The sequence below is a fragment of the Filicampus tigris genome, unplaced genomic scaffold, assembly GCF_054856515.1.
Source record: "Filicampus tigris isolate MCC_2025a unplaced genomic scaffold, RoL_Ftig_1.0 HiC_scaffold_66, whole genome shotgun sequence".
Lineage (NCBI taxonomy): Eukaryota > Metazoa > Chordata > Actinopteri > Syngnathiformes > Syngnathidae > Filicampus > Filicampus tigris.
In genome coordinates, this window is record NW_028233443.1 from 25,187 (window position 1) to 36,481 (window position 11,295).

Here is an 11,295-nt window from a genome sequence, read left to right on the forward strand (position 1 = left end):
CATGCACACTATGCTAATGCTATCAATAATAACAATAGAATCACAAATCATATAGCAATCGCAATTTTTATGAAAAAAAATCACAATTAGATTTTCCATAATTGTTCAGCCCTGTATGAGATGGTTGCTTCTTCACTTAATATGTAATTATATTGTGGTTGCAGGGCTTTTAGATCCTGCTGATTTCTTTCTCCTGCCCACTCTGCAGTTTGCTTCCAAGAAGGCTGGTGGTAGCAGCAAGAATCATGGAGGAAAGAGCCCTGGCAAAAGATACGGCCTCAAGAAGCAAGATGGTAAGACAGTACAACAATATTTTGTAATATTTAATATAATATACGCCTTAGTCTAGGGCAGGGGTGTGAAACTCCTTTTCAATGAGGGCCTGAATGGTTGCCCTCAAGTGCCAGATGCAACACTAAGACACTGTAAATGTAACTGTAAAATAAACGTAACTACTACTTAATGTTGAATAACAATGTATACAGTAACTCACGTTACATATACTCGCTGTTCTTTTTTTTTTTTTCATTTTTAAAAATGTTTTTACATGAATGGGGTTTCCGCGTTACAGACATCCCATTGACATGAAAATTTAACAAAAATTAAAAAAATGGATTTTCACAGGACAGTGACGATATATAACATATGCCTTTGCATAGATGATGATGTTGATATTATTGTAACATAAGTCCTTTCGATTTGTTTTGTTAAGCACCTCCATCAATCAATGATCAAACTGTGAAAGTGAATGAAGAAAAATATCATCAACATATCATTATTTAGGGGTCGAATGGTTTATAAAATCCACGGTTCTGTTGGGTTCTTGGTTTTCTGCTCACAGTTTTCGGTTTGGTTTGCAGTGAATTGAATTTCTTCACTTTGACGTTCAGAGCACTGGGCAGAAATCACATCGTGTCAACGAATGCCCGCCGCGGGCTTTCGCGATCCTTGTGTTTTAATCAAACAGTCGGTTTCCCCTGGTCCGCACGAGTTTTAAGTCTGCTGCTAGGCGCCGGCCGAAGCTGTGACTCTCCCCGGCGGGCCGCAGCCCCCCCAGACACCCAATCCGTCCGCATACGGGTACGCTCCGGGGCAGCGGTGGGTGCGCGTCGCGGGCAGAAAGACCAGCTTCCGGGGGCGAACACGGTCGCCCGCTCTCGTCTGGCCCCCCACCCGTGCCATCGTGGGGCGCGTGCGCGGTCGTGCCGTCGGCCTCTCGGCTCCGGTGTGGGCAAAAGCGAGTGGCCGGCCAAGCTCTCTCTCCGGTATTGATCTTTCCGCAGGTTCACCTACGGAAACCTTGTTACGACTTTTACTTCCTCTAGATCAAGTCAAGTTTGATCGTCTTCTCGGCGCGCCACAGGCGCCGTGGCCAGCCCCGACGGGGCCCATCCGAGGACCTCACTAAACCATCCAATCGGTAGTAGCGACGGGCGGTGTGTACAAAGGGCAGGGACTTAATTAATGCGGGCTTATGACCCGCGCTTAAGGGGAATTCCTCGTTGGTGGGAAATAATTGCAGTCCCCAGTTCCTATCATGAGCGGGGTTCAGAGAAGGCACACGCTGGTCCGCTCAGTGTGGCGCGCTTGCAGCCCCAGACATCTAAGGGCATCACAGACCGGTTATTGCTTAATCTCGCGTGGCTGAGCGCCACTTGTCCCTCTAAGAAGGTGAACGCTGACCGCTCGGGGCCGCATAACTAGTTAGCATGCCGGAGTCTCGTTCGTTATCGGAATTAACCAGACAGATCGCTCCACCAACTAAGAACGGCCATGCACCACCACCCACGGAATCAAGAAAGAGCTGTCAATCCTGTCCGCGTCCGGGCTGGCTGAGGTTTCCCGTGTTGAGTCAAATTAAGCCGCTGGCTCCACTCCTGGTGGTGCCCTTGCGTCATTTCCTTTAAAGGGACACTGGGATGAGCTTACCATTTGCACTTATATAATAGGTTTGTATATAAAAATGACATCAGCACCACAAAAGACTCTGTAGTGATTTAAGGTTTTTTTTTTGTGATTAGATTTCCAACAAATTTCCCCGCCCCTTTTTTGGGCGTAGCTTATGTTATATTGTCTCAGCGGTCTACGTCACGCGAGGAAGGCATGCGTGGTAATATTGCTCGCTTTGACAGTTCTGTTGTCTAAAACGGCGACCGATCGCCACCAAAATGCAAATGCACATTACTACTCTGGTCCACTTTAACCTGTGAAAGTATAAAAGTGTTCTTCGCAATAATCCACAAAATCAAAAATACTCCACTTTCACAAGCTGAAGCGGACGAGCATGAATGCGCACACGAACCCCGACTGGTTATATTTCGGACATTTTGCTACGCTAAACTCGTTTCAATTCTCAGGAGGGAGACTGCGGCTTGCAGCAGCTGCAGCAAGCAGATTGGAGCTTTACGCCCCCCTCTTCCCTCCCCGGCTAAAGGTAGGATTGGGACGGCTAATCGCAACAACTAGCTTCAGGCTAATAGCAACAACTAGCTTCAGGCCGTTAAAACAACAACATTAACTCCTTACTGTCCGCCTAGCGTGTGGAGGTGAAGATGAGCCTGTGTCTTCATGTCGCACTCCCAAGCAGTGTCCCTGCTTGCTCGCTTGCAGCCGCCACCTTCTGCCTGAGTGAAGCGGCGTGAGAGTGACGAAAACCCTTGTCGAATAGCAAACAAAAGGTTCCAGCGAGGCTGAGTGCACAGCAGAGTGTGGTCGCATTGGAACATGCCATTTCGGCTGTTAACTTCCAAATTGGACAGCGCGTTGGAAGTCGAAAAACTGGGGACATTCTGCATCCAAATTAAATGTGCACGTCTACTCATTCCCACTTCAGTCCCTGGAAATATGTGTTTAATGCCTCGCCCGTCCTAACCGTGATCAGCAAGGAAGCAGTTTTTTTTTTTTTAAAGCAAAGAAGCAGTGTTTTTTTTTTTTTTGTGCGCTCGTCCCAGCCTAAATCTATGTAGCTCTGCTGACTTCCACATTTCCTCATTCTCATATAAATCACCCACGGAGAGGTTAATCCTTTTGATAACTGGGCATTAGTAGGGATGTCCACATACATTTTGGTGCCAACTGATCGCCGTTTTTGGACGTTATAAGCAATAAAAGTACAATGATTTCCAATGGAGGGTTTCGAATCGGTTCCTCACGTGACTCCGGCCGAGCAAGGATAGAACGGTGGGGGCGCGGCCATTGTCCTGATTAACAAGGGGCGTTATTCATGGAGTTACTTATTTCCTAATTTCTCCAAAATGAATGGATAAAATAGAAAATGGCAACTCTTTTCATTTTCCTGATCAAAAAATATATAAAATGAACTTGTTAGTGAAAGCATGGCCATGACCATACTCCCCCCGGAAACCAACGGTTTCAGTTCAGGAGGGAAAACCCACAAAATAGAACCGGGGTTGTGAAATAATGTTGATTTTGTACTGAGTCTACACCAGTCCGGCCTAAGTCTTCGGTCAGACAGACTGCAGCGAATCCAGTGGTTTCGTTTGAGCTTCTTTAATAAATTCCACAATGACGGCAGAACACAATTTAGTGAGTTGATGACATTGAATGATGCTGATGTATGGAGTTTGATATGTGTATGTATGTCAGTGGTTTTCTATGGGGAACAAATAAATAAACATTATTAGGATGAGCAACACTGAACAAAACCAAAATAATAATGTCAATGTTCTCAGTGAATAAAGAACTATAAACAATCTATTAGCAGCAGCATAAATATCTTCACAATTATAGCTGTGTACTAAATGAGGCAGATTTATAATCTTTTCTCAAATTAACTATCGCCATCGAAGTAACTATTTACAAATGACAAGTCACATGCGGAACTATCAGGATCATTTATATTGAGTTGTTTTACTTACTATGTGAATAACGCACAACACGAGATGGTGAAGTCTGAGTAATGGTGTCTCAATACTGCCGCTTTCCTGACGAACTGAACAACTGAACCAGAGTGTGCATGTCTTTTGGGCGGCAGTAGTGACGTAAATGATGTCTTTTAAAGGCGCAGCAGGGAAATTTGCACAGCCGCCCCCAAATTCCATCAGTGAATTTGTAATAACTCACAAATAACCCTGCTTTGTAGCTCTCAATCCCTTGGCATCTCCAGCAGTGGGATGAGCTAGGCTACCGGTCGGGTGTAGGTAGTCCCTTTAATGTCCACTTCAGCAGTGCGGATCCTGCTGTCGTTGCTGGGGATCACTTTAGAGACTCGTCCTATTGGCCGTTGTGCCTTGGGCAGTTGTGGATCAATTACCATGACCACTTGGTCTGTGGTGAGATCCGGAGTGGGAGTACGCCATTTTCTTCTTGGCTGAAGATGAAGGAGTTTCAGGTGAACTGAATCCAAAAGTGATCTGCTAGGACCTGGCTGTGTTTGCAAAGGTGGCGTCCAATCAGGTCACTGCTGGCATAAACAGCTTGTTGGCAAGGATGCATCTTGCCACCCCATCAGCAAGAGATTAAGTGTTATGGGATCATGGTCTGCAATGTCGGAAGTAGCATAGTCATGGGGTTTTGAGTTTAGAATGCCCTCTACCTCAATCAGTAAAGTGAGCAGTACTTCTTCAGGAAGAACTCTTTCTTTAAGAACAACTTGCAGGGCAGCCTTAACGGACTTTATCTCTCGCTCCCAAATCCCGCCAAAATGAGGGGCAAGAGGCAGATTGAATTTAAATGTGATGCTCTGTTCAGCTAACTGCGCTCTCAGAGCTGGCTCCAGCTCCTCAAAGAATCTCTGCAGTTCCCTGTCTGCACCCCGGACGTTAGTAGCACTGTCACAGAGGATCTCATATGGCTTGCCTCTTCTAGCCACAAAACAAAGGACAAGGAGGAAGGAGTCTGTTTCCATGCTGCACAGAAGATCAAGATGCACAGATCTTGTAGTAAGACATTTAAAAATACTTCCCCATCTCTTCTCCTGTCTGCGACCTATTACATAAGGTCTGAAGCAGTCGATACCAGTTGACCAATAGGGAGGCTTCTGAAGACGGAGGCGTGAAGCGGGGAGGTCTGCCATACGTGGTACTGTGGGTTTGTTGTGCCATCTCTGGCACTCTGTGCAGCTGCGTTGATGTTTTTTCATAGCTTGCCGACCACGAAGAATCCAGTATGTCCGTCTCAACTCAGCGAACACACAATCAGGACCCGGTGGTCAAAATCTTGAATTATCAGCCGAGTGGCAGGGTGGTCGGGTGCCAGGACAATAGGATGAATAACGTCCTGTAGCCCCTCTGCCTTCCTTAGCCGACCACCAACGCGGATCAGGCCCACAGTACCGTCGTACTCTGGACAGAGGGAAAGCAGACGACTGTTAGCACTGAGTGGCTTACTTACCCGCAGAGCAGCTATCTCTTCCTGTGCCCGCTTGAGAACGGTGACTTCTGTCTCAATGCGATTGGTGGCAGTCATCAGAGGAACAGCCACCCCGTGCAGGGAAAGGAACATGGGTTGGATCAGCTCAGACCAGGATTTACACTGAGCGGGGGTCAGGATCTACAGATGTGGCAGTCCCTATACTACCACAGGTGACACAGGTGTCTTCTGATTGATTTGAGGTAGTTGCAGGCATTGTTGGCCATTCACTCGGTGGCAAATTGAGGAAACTACGCCCACATGTCCAGCGGCTAGGTTTTGCTCGGTCACCGAGGCGTTTGCCACGGGTGATATCGTCAGCGGGGTTTTCATCGGATGGCACATATCTCCAGGCGTCTGCTCCTATTAGCTCCTGCATCTCAGTGATGCGGGTTCCCACAAATACCTTGTACTGATGGGACTCTGACTGGATTCAGTGGAGGACAGTAGTTGAATCAGTCCACAGTGTTGTACCCTTTATGGGTAGTTTCAGCTGTTTGTAAGACATTGGCTAGCTGTGCGCTAGAGAGAGCAGCACACAGCTCCAGGCGGGGATTGGACAGCTGTTTTTTTGGTGCTACTCGTGACCTGGTTAGCACATAGGATACCTGTACTACGCTGGTGGTGTTATGCTCTGCCGTTAGGTCAGCAACGGCACCGTAGGCTCTCTCTGAGGAAACAGTGAAGATGTGCAGCTCAATAGGATTACTGGCTGGGAGATCTGAGATGTAGCATCTGGGAATGGTTACTAGCTGTAAGTGTGCCAGTTCGCTCTCCCTGTCTCTCCACAAGAAATGCAGAAGCGGCTGGTCTTGAGGAAGAGGCGCACCTGATGGAACATGTCGCTTATATCTCCACTGATGGCGACGGCATATTCCCGAAATCGCAGGAGCACAGCGAGTAGCAAGGAGCTTAAAGTAGGGCCAGAAACCATGACTCCTCTGACCGGTTGACCTCTTCTGGACTGATTTTCACCATATAACCTGCCTTCATCAGTTTGTGCATTTCTGTAGTGTAAACTGACATCTGTTCCGGGTTGTGTGAGAGACAGCGCTCAGTTGCTCTGAGTAGAGGCATAACTGCATTGGGGGAAACATGTAGGAGTGGTGAATTCATCCTGCGCAGAAGTGGAACAGCATGACGATTAGATGATGTGTCCTCTCTGACTTCCTGCACTGCACCTGACACAATTAGTTTCAGCATCTCTGCTTGGTAGGCTTCTTTCTGCTCAGGGTTCTTAAGGAGACGTCTCTCAGTGCTGCGCAGTAGGGCCATAACTGATTGTTTAGGTGCCTGCAATAGTGGCATTGCTGCATGGCGTAACAAAGCGGTAGCATATCTAAGGATGCCATCCACCTCTGTACATCTTTGTTTCAAGCAGGACTATGGCTTACTGCTCTTGCTTAGACCGTGTCGCCTCCTTCTCAGGTCTGTAGGGGACAGTATCCACTTGCCAGAGTCTCTCCACGTGCCTGTAGAGATCATCCATGGGTGGTAGAAATGAGGTAAACAGGCATTGGGCTGTATAGGATGGCCGCCCCATGGGCTGGCAAGGGCCCTACAGGGTCCACCCCAGCCTGGTGTGGACAGCTGCCGGACTACCATGAGGACCAAGTCTGACAGGCTCAGTGGGTGTTATGAGGTGAGGCTGGTCCGAACCTATCGGAAGCAAAGGCTTTAAACTTCCCCTGTAGGTGCGTAACAGGGATAGCTATGCTGGGTTAGGTTAAGTCTTCTTGCTGTAAAGGCACCAGTGAGCTTAAACATGACCCTAGGGGTGTTGGGAGAGGAGACCCAGAATGATACTGTATGGCCATGCAGTACTTGGATGTCCTGGCGGACTGTGCGCAAGGGAAGGTCTTCAGGGGTGCCTTCCATGGCTAGGGATTAGCGGCAGTAGGTAGCAGCATAGTCTTCTCTGACCCGTTGTCCAGTATTGCAAAGGTGTCTAATGTCTGACTATCAAAGTGTACATGTGAACGCATTATCTTCAGCATGCCTGGTTCCTGAGCTCTTAGGTTAACATCGTGGGGACCAAGAAGGTGCTTCCCTTGACAAAGGCTACAGGGTTTCTTGAGATTGCACTGGGTAGCTAAGTGTTGACAAGCACAGCGCCAGCACCGCTTGTTCACCTGAATCCATACTAATGCATAATTAGAATGAGCAACACTGAACAACACATAATGTCAAATGTTCTCAGTGAATAAAGAACTATAACCAGTCTACAACCTAAATATCTTCACAATTATAGCTGTGTACTAAATGAGTCAGATTGTCTTTTCTCAAATGTAGCTATTAAGCTTAAGGTCCATAAGGGTGTGCCAAACTCCACCGAATGAATCCAAGCTGCAGCTTCATGAATAATGGCGACAGAAGAAGGAAAACACCGCCATCGAAGTAACTATTTACAAATGACAAGTCACACGTGGAATTATCAGGAACATTTATATTGAGTGTTGAGCCAACACAAGATGGCAAAGTCTGAGTAATGGCGTCTCACTACTGCTGCTTCCCTGACGAACTGAACAACTGAACCAGAGTGCGCATGTCTTTTGGGGGGAAGTGATGTAGATGATGTCTCTGAAAGGCGCAGCAGGGAAATTTGCTCAGGGTTCCTATTCCATAATTTCTAGCTGTGGTATGTGGGCGGTGCGGGCCTGCTTTGAACACTCTAATTTTTTCAAAGTAAACGCTTTGGGCCTCAGGCCCAGAGTATTCATTAGATTTACTTCAAACTTTGGATATACCATCTTAAGACCTTGGGCAAAAACTGCGAAAATTTTTTTGGGATTTTCGAAATACTATATGACGGGAGTGGGGCATCAAATTTGGCGTGATTTCTTTCCTTTGCCATACAGGAGGAAATCTCCCCTGCACATGCTCCAAAAAATCCCAAACTTCACCTGTACGTAAATAGTCATGACCTGAAGACATCTATACGACAATATTCCATTATACATATATTGCCACCTAGTGGCGACCAAAGTTGTCAATCTTTACATTTCTATTTACTACACAGAGCCGGCTGAACGAATCTGACTGAAAATTTGTCAGAAAAGCCTCAAGACGTTGATCTTTCTTTACGCGGAATATTGTGACTTTTCGACGAAGGGCCTGGCCATGACAATGCCGCAAAGTCTGATTATTCAACGTGACAATAAATGCAGTTTTAACTTGACTCAGATCATCCAATCGTCTCAAAATTGTTCATATTTGATGACAGCCGAGGGCTGAAGACATCTAATGAACTTATTTTTCATCCTAGCGGTAGCGCCACCTAGTGGCTGAAGGAAATACATGTTTTTTTCTTTGATGTTTTTATCCTAGCAGATTAACCAGGTCCAACTCATCTTTGCTCGGAAGAGTGTTTCGAACTTCCTAATATTGAAATACGAAAGTCGTGTTTTACTTAAAAAGCTTTTGCCATGGCAACAGGCAGTTCGCCCCAAAAAACAACGCTCATTTTGAGGGTCTGACCATGCACGAAATGTCACAAAACTTTGCACATATATCAGGCCTGGCGAAATCATCAATATTTTTTTCATTTTTTTGTGCAATTTGTAAGAAAATGGCTCGCTAGCGCCCCCTACACTTTTTTTAAAAAAATCAGCCCCGGTCGTGCGTTCCACCGATATCTACAAAACTTTGGTGATATATGTATCAGGTCAAGACCTCCAAAAAAGTATCTTAGAGCCATGTGCTAAACCTAACAGGAAGTCCGCCATTTTGAATTGACTTTACAATTCGGCATCACATTGACTTTAAAAGCAGCTGTAATGTGATCCACATGATACTATCTTGTCAAAATTTCACACATTTGATGAGAGTTTACACCTGAAGACATCTACGAACTACCTTTTCATTGTAGTGGGAGCGCCACCTGCTGGCTAAATGAAGTACATGATTTAATCTTTCATGTTTCTCTCCTGGCAGGTTAGCCAGATCTCCCTCATATTTGCTCGGAAGATTGTTTAAGCCTTCATGATGTTAAAACACGAAGTATGAGATTTTCGCAAAAAGCTGTTGTCATGGTAACGCCCAATTTGCCAAAAACAAAATGCTGATTTTGAGAATGTAAACATGCACGAAAACTCATGAAACTTTGCACACATAGAAGGCTTGGTAAATTAATCAATAATTATTCAATAGTTATTCAATTGTGCAATCTTAAAAAGATGGCTCGCTACCGCCCCCTAGAAAATTTATAAATAGTGGCCCCGGTTGCACGCTTCACCTACATCTACGAAAATTGTATAATGTATAAAACAGAAAGAGAACTACAAAAAGCCTCTTGGTGCCATAGGCTAAACCTAAGAGGAAGTCCGCCATTTTGAATTTACTTTAAAGTTTGGACTCACCTTGACTACAAAAGCTGCTGTAACTTAATTCACATTATAATTTTGATTATTCAATTCTGATGTGCGAACATCCCGACGTGCCGATACCCCAACGTTGCCAGGGCTGTGAGGGCACTTTATAGCTGCTTGCAGCTCTAGTTATTATTTTTCTTCTACGCGTTCGATCGCTTTTTTGACCCCCTAAACATGCATGAAAACTCACCAAACTTTGCATTCTCATGGGGCCTGGCGAAAAATGATATATTTTAAAGTCACCAGAAACGACGCAAACGAAATGGCTCTGTAGCGCCACCTAGAGTAGGAAAAAAATAATTGAATTCCAGCCCGTTTGACCTAGGATACGAAAATTGGCAGGCATGTGAAGGCCCCCAACACATACAAAAAAGTCCATTACAGCCAGACTGTAAAGTGTTCATGAAGTGAGCTATGAATTTTTGAATGTCCAATTTTGGACCATTTTTGGACATTTACAGGATGCATACTTTTGCACTCATGTCCTAAAGGATTAATCTGATTGACTTCAAACTTCAGATTTATCATCTTAAAACATGGGGCAACAACTGGGAACATTTTCTTGAGTTTCAATAAAGTATATGACGGGGGCGGGGCATCAAATTTTGTGTAATTTTATTCCTTCACCATACAGGAGAAGAACCTTAATAACTCCCCTGCACATGCTCCAAAAAATCCCAAACTTCACCTGTACAAAAAGAGTCACGACCTGAAGACATCTATATGATAATATTCCATTATACATATAGCGCCACCTAGTGATGATTTTTTTTTCTTTTTTTTACATTTCTATTTATTGCACGGAGCCCGTTGAACAAATCCAACTGAAAATTTGTCAGAAAAGCCTCAAGATGTTAATCTCCCTCTACGCCTAATATTGTGACTTTTCAAAGAAGGGCGTGGCCTTGACGGTGCCGCAAAGTCTTATTGTACGTGACAACAAATGCTGTTTTAACTTGACTCAGATCATCCAAACTTCTCGAAATATTTCATATTTGATGATAGTCAAGGGCTGAAGATATCTATGAACTTATTTTTCATTATAGTCGTAGTGCCACCTAGTGGCTGAAGGAAATACATGTTTTCTCTTTTAAGTTTTTACCCTAGCAGATTAACCGGGTCAACCTCATCATTGCCCGGAGAGTGGTTAGGACTTCCTAATATTAAAATATGAAAATTTGTGATTTTTCGTGAAAAGCTGTTGCCGTGGCAACACGCAGTTCGCCCAAAAATACAACGCTCATTTTGAGGGTCTGACCATGCATGAAATGTCAGGCCTGGCAAAAACATCAATATTTTTTTTTTTTTTTTTTTTTTTTGTGCAATTTGTAAAAAATGGCTCTTCAACACCCCCTAGAAATTTGTAAAAATTCAGCCTCGGTTGTACGCTTCTTCAAGATAAACAAAAAATTGGTGGTATATGTAACAGTTCAACGCCTACAAAAAAGTCTCTTGGAGCCATATGCTAAACCAAACAGGAAGTCAGCCATTTTGAATTAAGTTTAAAGTATGAATTTGCTCTGATGACAATAGCTGCTGGAACTTAAGATAAGAT

The 11,295-nt window shown here is 44.8% G+C and overlaps 1 pseudogene; it reads right to left on the bottom strand.

The window, feature by feature from the left end:
• Positions 1-1,274: 1,274 nt before the first annotated feature.
• On the bottom strand, positions 1,275-1,930 carry LOC147125526 (18S ribosomal RNA; annotated as a pseudogene; the record flags this gene model as incomplete).
• Positions 1,931-11,295: the final 9,365 nt, after the last annotated feature.